At 41.6% G+C, this 18,127-nt stretch overlaps 1 protein-coding gene across 6 annotated transcripts in view; it reads left to right on the top strand.

Moving 5' to 3' along the window:
* Positions 1–363: 363 nt before the first annotated feature.
* Positions 364–18,127, top strand: part of LOC307039374 (nuclear receptor coactivator 3-like) — a 35,244-nt gene continuing 17,480 nt past the window's right edge. For 4 of the 6 annotated variants that reach the window (XM_079681360.1, XM_079681361.1, XM_079681362.1 and 1 more), the window contains exon 1: positions 365–467. The gene's annotated coding sequence lies outside the window, so the exon portion shown is untranslated. Of the gene's footprint in view, positions 468–18,127 lie in introns of all 6 variants that reach the window. The other 2 variants (XM_079681363.1, XM_079681358.1) reach the window with 2 other exon arrangements.

An 18,127-nucleotide genomic window follows, 5' to 3' on the forward strand; every position in this document is an offset into this window, starting at 1 on the left:
CAATTTGTTTAAAGGCCAAACGCACACTTTGGTTCTTTTTAATATTTAAAAACAATGAGTCATTTATATTAAGCAAAAAATATAGTTATAATTGTATGTAAAAATGAATAACATTATAAAGCAATACTCTAGGGGTATGACAAGTAATTTGCATAAAGCTGCTTTCCTGCCGGCCTATAAATAAGTTTTGTAATCTCTCCCCTAATAATATCAGTGACTGCTGCTCATATCGCCTATGGGTATTGCTCTACGTGTAGTTCGCATAAAGAACATGTCCAACCGTTCGAAGCGTCTTTCAAAGGGAAACTTCCTACATTACCCAGAATCCCTTTCGCTCTGCTTACAAGCTGGCTCCCTCCGCTCGGGGAGTGTTTCGCATTTAAACAAACACGGTCCTGCCGAAGATGGCGGAGAGTTTGTAGAGGCGTAAAAAGAAACTGCTCTACTCAATGAAAGCGTCGAAGCCGGTGAGTTTGCTGCAGTTAGTTTATGTTTTATTTATACATAAGTTTTGGACAGGGAGTGTAGTGTGTGTTTGAAATGTGCACATTGGTCCCAGAGAGATAGTCGGTGTTGCTCCGCTTCCGAGCAGGCTGTGGTTTTATAAGCTACCGTGATACAACGAGCCACCTTACCGCTGTCTGTGTGTTATGGAAGATCTGTTATGATATCAATGGCTCTTAAACTTTCAATAGAATACTGTTTTACATTAAGCCTGGCATGTTTATTTGCCTTTTCTACCGGTTATTTTCCCTTTAGCTACAAAGTTTACGAGATACAGGCTCTCTGATTCACTGTAGCCTAACGTTAGCTATTATTGCTCCACACTGATATGAGTAAACTCTTTTGTGTTTAAAAACCTATATGTTAACTTTGTAGAGACGCTGGGCTGTGTTCAGCGTCCAAAACACAATAGATTACCTTTGGAAACAGTTTTTCCTTTTTTCACCAGCAGTTTTGGTACACACGGGGCTGCAGGAATTGTGTGTGTTCACAGCTCAATGTTAGTTACACCGCAGTCGTTTTCTTGGCTGACATAATACAATTGTTTATTGGTAATTTGTTACGGTTGTTCAGCCTGCACCGTCAGAGTTAACTGGTTTTAACCGTTTAAACTCAATATATATTCTTCTTTGATATATTTTTGCACAATTCTGCACACATGTTTGCACAGCCCTCCACTTAAATATAAAAAAAATACTGCAGTTTGTCATATATTCACATTGTACTACGTTTTTAAGTTTATTTTGTGTATTTAGATTTGGTGTAAATCCTTCGCTTTATTGTAATGTTTTTAATGTTAAATCGTTTTTTTTTTTAAAAACATTTTCTTTTTATAATCGTTATGTTCCTGACCATACACCAAAGCAAAATTCTTGCATGTGACAACGTACCTGGCAACAAACTCGTTTCTGATCTGCCTTTTGTTGTGGAATAGTTTACCTCTAATAATTTGACACACACATGCAACACCAGGTAGACAAATGGCCAAACGAGAGGCACAAAATGTGTCGCTTTTCATAAAATACGTTTAAAAAAAAATCTTTGATACATTTCTGATGATAACCAGCTGCATAACCACCTTGTATTTCCGCTGTCCTCCACTGCTGACACCAAACTTGAACTGGTTTGCTCACTCTGGTTTAGAGAATCCTCAGCATCTGTTATGTCTTTGCATAGCTGTAGTGAGATTATGCATCCGTGATTGTAATGGTTGGTATAATGGCCCATCACAGGATGATAAATGTTGCTTTTCACCGCTGATAAATCATATTTAGGGGCATGATGTGTGTGAGGGAGAGACAGGCCGACTGGCTGAAGGAGATGGATGTGTTTCAGTGCAGGGAGGATGATCCCTCTCAGGGTTCAGGTAGAGTCCAGGTTTGCTTTCCCTGTGCTCGACAAGCTGCATACTGAGTATTTGGGTGGTAAGGGGACATTCTTGAAGAGCGTGCTCATGTGTACGCAGACAATGAGGAGGTAGGTTAGTCATTCCACTGAAACGGTTGAGGTATAGGTGTGCTGTCGCTTTCTTCGCCTGGGGCCATCCCTGCCAATACTTGCAGGTATTTACAGTGCCGTTTCCACGTGAGAGATACTCAAAACCTCTTGCTGTTTTTGTTAGATTACCACACGGTTTAGCTGCCAGGATGTCGCTTACTGATGAATGTTCCTGTTTGTATGATTTCATGCAGGCCAATCAATACGTAATCTGCAATATCTCACTAAAGGGAGCATTTAAATGGCAGGCAGCTGGGAATAAACAAGGGAGAATGGTGCAGTCGTCAGCCGTCAGATGAGCTAACTTGTCTTTATTTTGAGTCTGATGGAATGCCATTACTCAAGGTATTTTTGTAAGTGGTAGAATGACCACTGTGGGAACCTCTCCAATGAGCTGCTTCTGCTCATATTCTTGGCAAACGGAGCCCCCTGTCCCCCATTCTCTGTCCCTTTATCTCCCACTTTCTTTCTCCCTCACACAGGGTGTCAGGCTGCGTTAACAATGAATCAATCTTTGGGGGGATTCTTTGACTGCAGATGGGGTGAAGAAGTGACTGGGATGCATGGCTTTCGCTCTTTGTTTGCCGGCCCCTGTGCTCTCAATAATTCATTAACTTATCACTTTTTCTCATGGGACTGGGAGAAGTCTCTCTCTGGTGGAAGATTCTTACATCAGATTGCTGATTGATAATCGAATGAGCACACGGTTAGTGGCATATTCAGTTATAACTCATTGAGGTTCATGTCAAACATTTACGCATCCGGTCCAAAGTACTATACAATTGTAGAAATATGTTGTTGTGACGCATTTACCAACAGACTAAGGAAATAAATAATATGGGAATCATGTGTGTCAGATAATGCTTGCATGTAAAAATATTCCCGTTATGCCTTTCGTATTCATTCAGTGACGTCTTCAGCTTCTGGGTAATATTTATATTTTTCAATTCTGTCTGTGTATTGATTGTTTCACTCCTTTTTTATTTCCAGAACAACTGTATTTTTTCATTATTATTATTATTATTATTATTATTATTATTATTATTATTATTGCTTTAAGTGTCGGACCCCGGGAAGAGTAGCTTTTGTCAAGAGAAAAGCTAATGGGGATCCTTAATAAACATAAACATATTTTAAACAATATTCATATGTGTAGATGTACTATATGGAAGCACTGTACATTCATAAAGGAAACCAGTACACTTAATTGGGTTCAAAGTACATTTTTTCAAATACTTCAAAACATTTATTACATTTCCCTGATGTGTAACTGTCTTGGGTAAATGTGTTGCATTGAGTTTTAATAGCTGGTATCACGACAAAGAGGAAAAACAAGTGACAAGCTTTCTGATAACTGTCTCTACTCGGTCTTTGTCAAGCTGCATTTTTGCGTCGGTGGTGTCTGAATACACAGCATTCTTCAAGTGTTTCGTCAGTGTGTGTGTGTCTAAAGAGAGACGGAGAGATGGAGATAATACGTTTCGTTACGAGTAACTGCCAATCGGTCATGTGGTATGTGTTCAATTTAAGATGAATGCGTGGGTGAGCAGTGGCTCTGAGAGGACTCCTGATGACACATAGAGCTGAAAGCAAAGCCTGATTGTTTACCCTAATTGAAATATGACTCCTCGGACGTAGTGCCTTTTTGTTAGGCAGCAGTTCAGGTAGAGTAGGTTTAGTCAAGGACAATACCAGAGCTGATACCTCTGGAGGATAACTGGTAGCTAGCAATTGTCATTCAGGTATAGAAAAAACATATTTAGATTAATGTCATCAGGATTTACCACTTTCCAAGTTAAGTTAGAGTACATTTTTACAGGATGCAATTTAGACTTGACTTTACATGCCAGACTGTTTTACAATTACGGTTTAAAAAAGTTTCACGTGGTCATCTCAAGCTGTGTAAAACATCCTGTTTAAACACCACATCTCAAGGTCACTCAGTTTTGTGTTTGTTAACATGGACAAAACAACCCCCACACCAGTGAGTTAGTGCTCAACAGGTAGGTTCTGCCTACCTCTGTAGGGCTAAATATAGAAAACTCTGCTCAACAAGACAGTCGTGTTTCCACTGCTAAAATATTTACAGCTACTTTGCCCAAACAAGTGAGAGTGAGAATATGAGAGCTGCCGGAGCCAGATTGTTGTTGACTAGTCAGAGGAAGCCAGACAGCCGGCCCACTGAGTCCAAAGTCAAGCGGTGTAGTTTGCACACTCGAGTCTATTGGAAGTTATATCTCATTCATCCCCTCGGTCCCCTCTTCTTCAACCCTGAGGTAATACCCAAGTGTTAGGCTAGCTCAGCCATATGTGAGCCATGCACACTTCTGAAAGCCAAACGGGCAGCCTGAAGCAATCATTGCACCCAATTCTAGTTTATAACCAGCAAGGATTTGGAACAGTTCACTCTCTGTAGACCCTGTTGATTGGACGAAGGCAAGAGTTTATTAGGGAAGGGGGTGCCAAGAGCTTTGTCCCCCCCCCTCCCTTCCTTGCCCTTCCTCTTTAACTTCAACTCCCCCTTTAACTTTCGCTCCCCCAGCTGAAGAATGCTCGTAAAACGGGTTCACCTGAACAAGCCAGTGGGAGGGTAGCTCCCTGGCCTAGTTTTGTTACCATTGTAAAATGTTAGCAAGACCTTGTTTGTGTTTTTGTTTAGGGCCCCCTTTTATAAAAAAAAAATGCTTTGGGGGGAGAGACAGCAAGGGTGAAAAAAAGTTTGGTTTGTGAGATAACTGCTACCAGATGCTCTCCCTGTCTGTTATTAAGGAGAAAGAGAGGTTGGTAAAGAGGGGAAGAGAAAAGAAAGACAGTCAGTTCTGGATGAACTTCTCAACTGCTACATGGAAAAAAATCCATCTTCTCCTTCTCTGCAATTTTCTCATCCAATGAATCTTACATTTTTAAATAAAAAAAGAAAATGAAAAAAGTGTGTTTTTTATTTCAGGCTAGATTATTACTCTGCAACGAAAACAACAAGGGGAATTTGGCGTGGACATCTACAAAGTCCACATGTTCCAAAATGTCACCTTTACTGCCCTCAATGCTCCATCCCCTGTAATTGAACTGTGTCAAATGGTTGGTTGCAATTATTCCCTCCTTTGTTTACATTGTGTTCCTCTCCCTCTCTGTACATTTCCAAGATGAAACGGTTGGATGTGGCAATGGGGTGTGGCTTCTGGGTCTGCCTGGATTGAGAGGCGCTGCCGTTGTGAGTTGTAAGAGGATCCTTGCGTGATGTGACCGTGCAAGCAGCGACTCCAGGCGCTCTGCGTGTCTCCTGTCTTATAGTTCACCTGTAATTTAAAGGCTCCTTTCATTAAAATAAATTATCGCAAATTGCAGCGGGTGTGCAGACACTTGCTCACGGCCTAGTGCTAGACATCTTTTCCACAAATTGGAATTTCTACTTCATTGCAGCCTTGAGTTCAAAGAAAAGTCAAGTTGTGAATGAAAGACTTCAACGCCATCGTTAATGGCTCCAGACTTTCTACAGCATGTCAACACTGGCAAGGCATGTGTCAGATAATTTAACACTGTCCATTTTTTCCGACTACACTCATTCCTTAATTGGACAGATTTTTTTTCTCTCCTTTCTGAATAAAGTGGAACATGTTCCCTGCTCCTCGCTCTGCCGGGTGACGTCAGCCCTGAGCGTACGGCTTGTTGTTAAGGCAACAATCCAATAAACAGGTTGCCTCCTGACAGTGCCACATCATCGGAAGTTTGCACCAATGCATTATTTTGTATACCAAATAGCAGTCACAAATATTGGAAATTAGTCCGCTCCAATATTTTGTATGTAGGTGGTTCCAATTTTGTCAAGCGACCGACATGTTTCCATTCGGCTTGTTTCTCTTGGTGGTCATACGCTCATTTGATTGCCAATGCCATCCTGGAACAAGTGATTCTATATGACGACTGTGGTATGACTATAATAGGAGACGTTAAGGTCCCTGTTCAATTTGCACCACCGTCTGTATTACCCTGTTCCATGTGGCTCCCCTTTTATATAGGGCAATTTATGAGTTTGAATTTAAATAGAAATGGCAGAGTTTGACACTTATGGGGGCCAAACACAGAGTAATAAGATCAGTATAAGTGTGCTTTGCCGCAGTGTGGATGAAGTCATCTCGCATGATTTTGAGGGATTCAATGAATTTCCTTTGACGGACAAGGAAAGTATAGTAGTCATAAGTGTTGTAAGGTTTTCAATACCTACAATTGTATATAAAAAAAAACTCAATCTTGAAGAGGAAAACAATATGTTATGATTGGATGTGTAGTTGTTGTTGCACGGTACAATCTATGTACTACAGGGTTTCCCACACATAAACTACTGACCACGTTGCCATCTGTGATCGATGTGGACAATGATCCCTCGCTCTACGCCTCCTGTACCCAGTCCCGGACTGGCCATCGGGAGGACCGGGGGGTTTCCCGATGGCCTGGGCTGTTAAGTGGCCTGCCTCACACAGGGTGACTGGCTGTCCACATGATGTGGCCTGCCGACATGGCCACTGTCATACAGATCATAAAACAAAGCCCTTTATTGGTCTCTGTGTCATTCAAGCTCGGGATAACCTCAGCTCATGTGAGGTAAAGGACTCTCTGAGTGTTTAGATAGTTAACTTAGTCTAAGTTCTCAGTGGGTCTCAAACGGTTTGGTCGCCATTTATGTAAACACATATTTCCATTTGAGGGGGTAGTGATTAGTAAAATATGCATGAATAAAAAAGTTAAGTAGGTGAAAAAAGGCAAGATTCACTTTTAAAACTTGTTGAGAGCTAAAACTAGTCTTTGCTGCTGCCTCGGAGAGGAGGGAGACAGGAGAGGCTGATTCAGGAGCACAGGCACACTCACAACTATAAATGAACCAAAAATAAATAAACAAGTTTCAGTGTTTTTTCATATTGGAAATGGTATGTTATTGGTTATGGCCATGATTTTATGATTATTGAAATGTATACAGTTCTGTTTCACATAGGTGTTTCCATAGATCTAGTCTCTTTATTTCCCCCTCAAAGTGCACCAGATTGATGCATTTAACCCCCCTAGAGGATTTGAGGTCCATCCCCACTTAAAATCACATGGATAGGTGCCTAAATACATTTACAATTTTTTTTAAATAGTAATCCATGTCCATATGTTTATTTGCAGGTAGTAGATTTAAACTATAGGGCTATCACTATGGGCTCTTCCTCTACCTGTTCGCTCTGCCATGGCGTGACGGGTCTGCTAACAAGCGACCAACAGAAAGGTTAATGTTGTTGCGTGTCACAAAGGCACGTCACCTCGACCCCCCCCCCCCCCCCCCCGTTACCACCACCCCCCCAAGTATATTTCAGATCTGTGGGAAACACTAAATGTACTGCGGGCTGCAATACAGTTGCACAGAAATGCACTATTACCAAACTATCTAGTCTAGAGTGTAAATAAAAAAACGTAATAGAAACTGATATCTCTTCGGCTTTAGTTTTCGAGTAAAACGGGTATTCTTACTATCAATATTATTACATTACATTACATGTCACTTGTTAGGTGCTTTTACATTCTCAATACTGTGGGAAATCCCCACAGGAGCAATTTGGGGTGAAGTGTCTCAGGGACACAACGACATGCTGACTGCAGTGGGGTTTGAACCTGTGCTCCCCTGATCCCAACACCAACGCTCTAATCCACTGTGCCACAGCCACTTTGTTGCTGCTTCCCGACAAATACACTTAGTTATCTGATTTGGTTGTTAGCGCAGTATGTTGACCATGAACCTTTTTTTCTTGGCGTGTGAAAACAAATGATGCACTTTGAATCAAAGGGCGGCGTGTGTCAGCTCGAACAGCATGACTCGTCCTTCACCCGTTGCCTTACAGTGTGAGCGACTTGATTAGCAGTGCAGGCTTAATCACTCAGCAGATGGGAACTGAGTGCAGTGGGAACAAGACAAAAACAAACCCACTGTTGGATTGTGGCTCGGCGTTTGTGTTTGTGTCAGGTCCCTTTTGATTCAGATTCCTGAGTGTTGTGATACAAGGCCAGTAGCGCTCCTCATTTATTTTTCTCCCATTCTCCTTCTCTGTGTGTCTTTCAGCACTTGGTACTTGTGACCCCTGTATCCAGCCTGTCCTCATAAGTCATTTAAACAAGCTTTTAATAGTGTTAACCTGAACTGAGCGCCATGTGGTGGGCAGAACGTGTTGCAGGCTCTGTCCGGCATTGTAGATGAAGACGTAAACAGAAGGAAAACCAAAGAGTAGTATATTACACCTTATCAAGTGTACAAGGATTAGTTCAATACATTTTGACTCATTATATATAATCAATCAGTAATTCTGTGTGTTCTATTTCACTAGGATACAAAAATAACTTCTTGTCCGTTGATCTCATGATTCTCAGATTTTGAGTTAAGTTGTTTGTTTTTTGTTGGGCCATGCTTAGTTGTTTTTCACCATGGGATAAAAGAAACCAAATATTGATATTTTTCCCAAAAAGCATGGCTGCGAAGAAACAAAAACCCAGTCCCGCTCGGCTCTCCGTTGCCCCTCGTACCTCTTTTCTGGAATCTGTTTCACCTAGGCTCTGTCAACACATGAACCTGGCCAGTTGGAGGAAAGGAAAAGCAGTAGTAAAGGGAAAAATGGGAGATGGGAGGGGGTGCAGTTGTGAAACTGGCGTCAGACCATCTTTTGAGTGGAATTCTTTGCGGGGGTTAAAGTTCAGGCGCTGCAGCGTGGCGCTGTGATTGGCTGAGGAAAGGTGAAATGAAAACCACAGTAAACTTTTGACCCCGGCGCAGGAGCTCTGCAGGAACGCCCAGCCCAGCTCTGGCGTGGTGGAACAGAGCCCGCTCTCTTCCTGTGTTTACTCCACCAATCCAACAGGGACGGTGGGGAGAGGAGGAGGAGGGGGAGGGGGAGGGAGCACAGAGAGACAGAGAGAGAGAGAGGAGGGAGGGAGGGAGGGAGGGAGGGAAAGACACGAGCGAGAGGGAGGAAGGGAAGAGGGAAAATCGTCAGAGCTGCGCTGCAGTCTGAAAATGAAATGAATATGTTTTTTTACACAGTGGAAACGTGTACACAAACACTGTTTCTAAAAAGTTAAAACCAGGCAGTGTTTCTTCAAATCAACGTGACATCATTAAGAATATTTTCCTAAATGTAATTACAGTGTTGACATATCTTCACACTGAATTTTCTGAGGCTACATGAGATTTCTCTTCTCCCTTCATCTCCATCAGCTGCTAAAGATGCAAATGTTATCAGAAGGGCCAATATGGCGGCCGATCAGGCCTTGGCGCTCTGGCTCTCCAGATAAAAGGCTGTTAGCCATTGATTAATGATCTAATTTCCATAATATTAGCCTTGTGCGATCACAGCCGCCCGCATTTTGTTTGGCCGCTGTGGTCTTTCTGCTGGACCATGGCGTCTCCTCTCTTATCTCCTCGCTTTATACAGCAACATGTCAAGCTTATGGAAAATGAAGAGTGTTGTTGGAGATTTAGCTGGTTGGATATATGCCGGCGTGCGACCTTGTGTGGTCCTTTCGGTTCTTTGTCCGTATTAATGATGGATAGTCGTAAGAGATGCATGCGTGAAAAACACACACACACATACACACACACAGTGGAATCTGCCATCTCTTTGTTTCCACCTTCATTTATTTTCCCTGGTTTTTCTACACCATGCAGTTTGTGTGAGAATAATGGGGAGATGCACACAGCTCAGATGTGTGTGTGTGTGTGTGTGTGTGTGTGTTGCGTGTGTGTGCTGGGCATGGGTGGGGGATGTTTTTTTATAGGAAAAAGCTATACATATGAAGGCAGTTCCTCTCTGCTTTGAAATGTCTTCTCCCCCCTCACCACATTCATCTATGGGCATCATGTACACGACAAGTTTGAGGAAAAGCCACAAAGACAAATAAATGCTCTGATTTGTTTTTATGTGCCCTTGTAAAATTATTTTACGAGACATTTTCTAACATGATTTACTTCAACAATGTTTTTTGCGAATGTGTCGCAGATGAGCTAAGCCGTGTTAACTTTTTGCGACATTTCTGTCTCATTTCATTTCTTTAATCTACAAAGATTGCGTGTGACTAATATTATTAGATTAGGGAACTGTTTAAATGTTCAGGACAGTTTAGGTCTTGATTGGACAATCAAGCCAAATTCCATACTGAGTTATGCACCTTAGTTGTGCTTTTCTGAAAAGCTTCACACACTTCAATGAGTTTGGAGAGTGTGCTTTACTGCCTGCTTTCCAAACTCCACCTCCCTCGTTTTTCGTTTGCGTCACCACCATGGCTTTTGAAAGGTGCGCTTTATTCCACTGTGAGCTGCTCCTTGTGTGACTTTAACTCCGACTCGTTGAGGCCTTTCATTCGAGAAACTTATTTAAGCGAGTTCATTTGGTAAATTAAACAAGTTTGGCTTTGTATTTGTTTTTATTTATGGCAGTGCCAATTTGCAACCCTTGCATGGTTTGAATGGATGGTCACATTATAGCTGCAGAGGAATAAAGACGCAGAAACAGCTTGTTCCCCCACCAGACACGCTACAGACAAACGCAGAGACAAAGCCTGTGTTTTCGTCTTGTTTTTAAGCCTCGCTGGAATTTCACAGCAGCCTCAGCACCTAAATGGAGTCTTTCTCTGAACAATTTACAGTTCCCCTTTTTTCTAAATCCACAACTACACACATGCTTGACATATGTCCTTTTCATCCCCATCCCTGAATCGCATTGTGTGGTGCCACTCTCCTCTTCATCACGCCATTAGACCTCCTGGCTTCAGTTGAGTCGCTCTAGCCCATGCTTCATTGAAATCACGTGTAATGTTGGCACTTGGCAGCATAAAGGGGTATAAACAATGTTCACCAACAAAGGGGCATTTGACTCTATTCAAAAAAATTTGCTGCAGGAAGTTATCCTTTTTCAAAATTAAGTGGGAATCCCCAAACTGTCAGGATGATGGATGGTTGCTAAACAAAGTGAAATATGTTTCTTAATTATATGAAGCCAAACCAGTAATGTTCTCTATGGTTCCTTTGTTTTTCCTGCCATCATGCAAGGGTAAAATAATGAATGGCTTAAAGTTCACCAGTGTCAAACACTAAAAGTGTTGTTGCAATGATCATATGCTAACTTATTCCTTAACTAACAAGACCTTCTGATTACAAATGTTAGGTTGCTTTCATTGTCTGTTCGTCCAGAATGAAAACGGAATGCTGGAGCTACATTTTAATTCATTCAATTTTCACTCAAAACTATTTGACGAATATTTCTAGGTGCCCATAAATCCATCTTGAAAAGGTTTGGATTTATTTACATTAAAGGACCAATGTCATGGCCATTTCTACTGATCTTAATTCCATTGTTGAGGTCTACTAATGATTTATACTGTGCAATTTTCCAAACTCACATTGGTTTCTCATACAACATCTCTGTACAGTATGTGTATTCACCGGTATTCACTCTCTGTCCTAAACGGCTTGTTGGAGCTCCTGCCCACCCCCCTGTTAGCCCAGTGTGCTCTGATTGGTCGGGACGTTGAGAGGCTCGTTGCTGCGATCTGCTGCGATCTGCTGCGAGGTCCGCTCCTCGCAGCAACGAGCCTCTCGTCGATACAGCGAGAACAAGCGAAATTCATCCTGAGCAGACACAAACACTCACAGCCGAAGTAAAAACAATAAGTGTGGCTTGATATTGAGTTCTCTAACGCTGTGAGAATGGGTGCATTTCTCCGCGATCCCAACTTAGTAGCCCGAAAAACTTTTACCCATTCAAACAGTCGTGTTACACAAACAACAATGAATACTTAAAAGTTGTGTACCAGAATCTCCCGCTGGTCCAAACAAAGTAGGAACAGCATCGTTCTTCAGTGCCCTACGCTGTACATATCCGGCATGAATCGCTGAAAGGTTTGGGAAGATTTGTTTCGTGAAAGGCTGGCAGAGGGTGTGGCCTCTGGGTATTCCCACGTCAGAGTACCCAGGAAGAAAACATTGGAAAATGAGAAATCTCCAACGAGGCGTTTGTTAGAGTTTTACTCGCTACAGGGTGTACTTTGAGGGTTTGTGACTCTGCAGACCGTTTACATGCATAAAAACCTTCATAACACACAAGGAGATGGGTAATAACCGGAAAAGCATGACATGGGATCTTTACAAAAGGTGCTCCTTGACAACTAGGAGTCAATTATTAAGTGCATAATTACAACAAGCTTTTTATACATCAAACTAATCTGTAATGTGTTTGTCAAAAGTTTGTTTTTACGATCAAACCAATCTAAAGTGTGCGGGACTGTTGATAATTTCTCAAAACCCATGATATTTCTTTGAATGTGAAGGATTTTACACTTTATTCATATAGTAGACTATTGTTTTATATGTTAAATAGTGACATGTATATAGGTTTCTTCATTTTTGCGTTACTAATTCTAATTTATTAATGAATGAAGTCTGAAGTCTCCACATTTAGATATTGAGTCTTGGGTCTGCGTGAGATCCAGTTGTACGCAGCCCAGCGGCTGGCTGTATGCTCAGCTGGAGGCGGAGAAGTTCTTTGAAGCAAAACAGGAAGTCATTCTCTCCTCTTGTTTCTTTTTTGCTTTTGATGTCCCAAACTCAAGTGGACACCTTTTTGTTACTTTATTTCTGTGTCTGTAGGTCTTTGGGTGTTTTTGAGTGTGTGTGAGTGCAGTAATGATACTAAATGCTTTTAGTAGCTCTTGTCTGCCTTGATTTAAAAAAAAGAATGTCACTTTTTTTTTTGTAGTATATTCCAAAAACTGAAGCTATTTAACCAACTCTCTGTTGTACACATTCATAGTAAAGAAAGTTTGGGCACATGTGCTTTGGCTGTGTAGGGATCTTTAGTTGTGTATGTGTGCCCCATTCTGTCTGATCTTTGTTTTGGGCGGGCCAGTGTTTATTGTTGGGCCTACCACTCATTGTCTCAGGGAGCTCAAGTTGCAGGTTTTATTTCAGGCGGAGCAGGCATGTCCTCTCCACTATTCTGGTCCTGACTGACTGACACTGCTGCCATTATGGCCATCATCCAAACTCCTTTGTTTCCAAATAATTCTCTTTTTACAATAGTGACTGAAGTGTTTTGATTCTACAGAAAATGCAGTGTCATTCACTACCAGTGAAGTAATCTTATCAGCATCTTATCTGTTAGAGAACAGGCTGTTGGAGATCCCCATTGGCTCTCTTGCTGATAGTTGGTAGGCACACACAAAAAACAACACTCCTCAAGGAGCCTCATATAGTCCATTCAAACACATTCAGCTTTTTAGGCCCCGTCCGTTGGGCTCAAGAAACGTGTCCGTCCACACGAGACAGCTGGAAAACGCTGTAGACGCTGTAGTACATATGTACATATGCCTGTAAGTGGCGCTGTACTTCCGCCACAAAATACACCAAAAGCAGCGAATAAGACCCCCCGAGCATGATTGCCATGGTTGCCTGCTTGCCCTTCTGGTTATTCTCCGCGGTGGATTTAGCAACACGTAGTTCATGTAGTTCTCCATGTCCACTTGTTGGTGATGGTTGTGGTAGAGGAGCTGTAGATTTTGCACTAATATCTGTATCATGGTCAGTAGCATCTTGAGCACGAACGCAACCCTGTGATCCACTGTTGTTGTTGTTGTTGTTGTTGGCAAAATGCATCAGCAATGACGCAGGAGAAGTGGGGAGAGGCAGGGCTATGGTGTCATCAATTCAGGAAATGATCGTATAGGCAGGGGTGCACATAAGTGGTACGCAGGTACGCATGCGCGGCAACAATCTGAAATGCGTACCGTCACTTGTGTCACAAAGCGCATTTGCGTACCGACGTACTTGTGAAGCTTTTCCAGAAGGCGGTTAGATCCCCGGACGACAGTCGGTTTCCGTGTGCACAGACAGGGCTGCTGTTAACGTCGGCCTGTACAGCAGCACTGCGCTAAAACAGCTGCACACGCTCTGTGGTCTCCCCCCCCCCCCCCCCCCCCCCCGTTGACATTCGCGATACAGAGGGCTTCATGGGAACTTTGAGGGGAGCCAGAAGTTGGAGTACCAAACACTGACTCCAGGTACTCATCTGAGTACCTCACTGAGAAAGTTGTGTGCACCCCTGCGTATAGGGTTGACCACAACATATTGCTAGACCGTCTAGAAAACTGGGTGGGAGTTTCAGCAACAGCTCTGAATTGGTTTAATTCCTACTTAAAGGACAGACACACTTCGTCTCAATAGGCAATTACAAATCAATCATGACAACTATGTCATGCGGGGTTCCTCAAGGCTCCGTCTTAGGACCTTTGCTTTTTAATATCTATATGCTACCACTGGCTCAAATTATTAAAAACAGTGATCTAAGCTATCGTATCTATGCAGACGACACCCAGATTTATTTTTAAATTACACCGGGAGACTACTCTCCGATTAGAACACTGAGCAAATGCCTTGAGCACATCAATGACTGGATGACTCAGAACTTTCTCCAATTGAACAAACAAAAAACTGAGATCATTGTTTTTCGAGCAAAGAAGGACCGATTTAAAAGTAATCACAGAGCTTCAGTCGGCAGACTACAAAGTAACTCATAAAGCTAGAAATCTGGGTGTAGTGATGGACTCAGACCTGCATTTTAACAGTCACATTTCAATAGTTATTAAATCTGCATACTATCACCTGAAGAACATATCTAGGATTAAAAAACTAATGTCACAACAGGACTTAGAAAAGCTTGTCCATGCTTTCATCTTCAGTAGACTCGACTACTGCAATAGTGTATTCACAGGGCTCACAAGAAAATCCATCAGAAAGCTGCAGCTGATTCAGAACAATGCTACTCGAGTTCTCACTGACACGAAAAAAGTGGATCACATCAGTCCGGTTCTGAAATCTTTACACTGGCTTCCAGTCGACCAAAGAATTGATTTTAAAATATTATTGCTAGTTTGCGTTCCTAAATGGCTTCGGACGGAGGTATATAAACGATCTCCTGCATAACTATGAACTATCCAGGAGTCTCTCTCCTGGACCTCTGGGTCGGGTCTGCTCTCTGTTCCAAGAATAAGAACTAAAAATGGAAAAGCAGCGTTTAGCTATTATGCCCCAACAATCTGGAACAAACTTCTCGAATCGTGCACGTCCGCTGAAACACTTCCTATTTTCAAATCCAGACTAAAAACATATCTCTTTGCCGCTGCTTTTAATTGAGCTGTTCATACTCACACACACGGCAGTATGCCTTTTATTCATGTATTCTGTACGTGCTGTGTTTATTTCTTTATTTCATTATCTTTGCTTTTTTATGCCTGTTTTTAAATGCCATTTAATAATGTGTTTATGCTGTATTTATTCTTAAATGTCTTTTGTTTTTATTTTTTAAAGCTCTTTGAATTGTCGCGTGGTGAAAGGTGCTATATAAATAAAGCAATTTTACCTCTGCGTTTATATAGCCGAACCCAGATGTGGCGCAGCGGATTGGAGGCGGGGCTTAAGACGATTATAAGTGCACATGCTTTGGGCCCAGATCCCTGGAAGATCCTGGTATTTTTGTACCCAATAGCAAGGACATTTTTGAATCATGCGCCACTACCTGCGGGTTTGGAGTCCCGTTCCACATCAAATGCAAAAACATGCAATATTTTAATCTAAATGAAGAGTCTTTGTACGACTAAACAGGTAACAACTCCAGACTATGTCAGGCTTTATTTACGCTGTGATAGACTTCCTCCTTGGTGATAAACAAGATAAAACAATTATTAATTCTCAACATTAGGAGATAACATAATTGCCTGATATTTTGAAACTCTTACTTAATCTTCAGTATACTTGCCTGCCGTAAATCTCTCTGAGCAGCAGGTGCCCCTCATTTCCACTTCTCAGGAGTAATGTGTAAGAAGGCTCATCGATCCTCGTTTGCCCATCATTACTCAGTTCACTCAACACCGAGACTGTCTGAAATCATTTCCCCCTTCACTCATTCAGTACTCTCTAAATGACACATACTTAATAGTTAGGCGAGCATTTAAATAGAAAATTCTGGTGATCACTGATAATTTTTGCATTATCACTGAGAGCTGTAGAGTTGCAGAGATGCATGATTGTAATTTTATAGATTCTGACACTCATTTGTGAAATTGTAGACCAAAACCCAAATGGCTGACAGTAAATATAGTGCATAACATAATAAATAGGGAGTGTTTTCAGACACAGCTTGAAAGATACATGCTAGCCTTCCAGGTAAAACAAACAGTCCATAACTTCACTTCTCACTCCTACAATTATTCTACTCAACCCATTTTGTAATGCTTTAAATTGGAGTACTTAAAAATGTTATGAAAAGCAGATAATTTTTTTAGATTACATTAGATTGGATTTACTTTATCGATCACAATAAAAAGCAGCATGTTAACAAAGCATTGCACATAAGTTAAAAGTAAAATCGAATAGAAATTAAACAAACATTACATGTATGTACATATCAACAGTAGAAAAGGCATATCTGTGTAGAGTATCTCAATTGAATACACATAATAAATATACAGAATAAGTTAGAATACAATAAAATCAACCAAACAATTGATAACAAAATGTAAAAGTAACTAAATGAAGCTCAGCGCAAGTTATTTCAGGAAGACTGGTATACATTCAGTCCGCAGCTGCTTATAATCAGCTCATCACGGGCACTGTCCTTAACCTATTACATTCACCTCATTCTCCAGCAGCCAATCACCGTGCTGCAGCCAAACTTTAAAATGGTTCTCCTCTCTCCTGCAGTCAGCTGTGATTTCAGGTTGTCATGCTGCCGCCCGCCTCCTCCCCATCCACCTCCTTTCATCATATCCAGTGCCAGGAGAGCTAATCCAAAGACCTCATCACACCTCCTTTTCATCCCCTCTTCCTCATCAAATCCAGATCTTCAGCATCATCACCAGTGTCTAGACCCCGGGGGGTTCCCTATATGCTCACGGCTGCATTTCCCCCTTTTAGATATACCAGTTCAGGATTGGGGTCTAATCGCCAAACACTTAACATTTATCATATGACATGTGTCAATAAATGTTCTTTAAACAAAATGAAGTCTCTCCTGATTGAAATGTATACATTATATGAGTGTGCTAAGGTAGTAGCAGTTTTAAAATGTAATGAGGAATCAGTATATATCACACTTTAGTTTTTTATTACAATACAATTTAAAAAACAAACAAGTAGATTAGTGTCAAATATGTCAATGTCAAATATCCATTGCCACCAGTATCTACATTTATACCCAGCACTATTTATGTCGTGCACCGTGTCCTCTCTTCTCCCCTCCCCCTCCCAGTTCTCCCGCCTCCTCCCCCTCTTTATTCTACTCAATCTGCCTTGACTCCTCCTCCTGCTGCGGACCATATTCACGCCATATATCCCCCTGTTTGAATTACATTTCCCTTCCAGAAGTTACTGCTGTGTATTTGTTCATGTGTCAATAAACAAGGACACAAAACACAGGAGTTCACACAGTTTAACAATTGTATTGGACAAGATGCCCATATATTATTATTACACACTGCTTTCTCACCCTAGTTTCTGTGAATTGGTGATTTGCTGTTGTGGCGTTTGTAAGAGGCGATTCAGAATTATTAAGCTGTGTTTGGACAGTTGACAGACAGGGAACGCTTTTCTCTCCTTCTCTGCGATAAATTATTCAGCTGCAGCATTAGCTCAGTAGCAGCTTGACGTTCAGGCCTGATGTGATCAGTGGTCTGTGATGGAGGAACACACACACGCACGATGGGCAGTAGGATGCAGGCTTGCAGCTACTGTGGTTATTGTGAGTTAGACTGTTTTATTGGAAACTATTAAGGCTACCAATAAATTCTAGTGTGTTTTTTGGTTTAACATTTAACACCAATTGTGGAAGTTTCTTTCATTAAAGCCATGCAAAATTGTAGTTGTATTATGAGCAATCCGAGTGTGATTATTATTAGATTTTCATTCGGAGAGAACATGTGACAGGCTTGTGACAGGGATGATTGTGCTAAAGGTCACTGGTTTTGGGATCAGTTTGTACCCAAACACTGAAAGCCAGGCCACACTTTCTGTTGGGACCATATGACGCGTCCCTTGACATGAAAAAGTGGCTAGAAAAATGAA

Source organism: Notothenia rossii (genome assembly GCF_949606895.1).
Source record: "Notothenia rossii genome assembly, chromosome: 5".
Taxonomy (NCBI): Eukaryota; Metazoa; Chordata; class Actinopteri; order Perciformes; family Nototheniidae; genus Notothenia; species Notothenia rossii.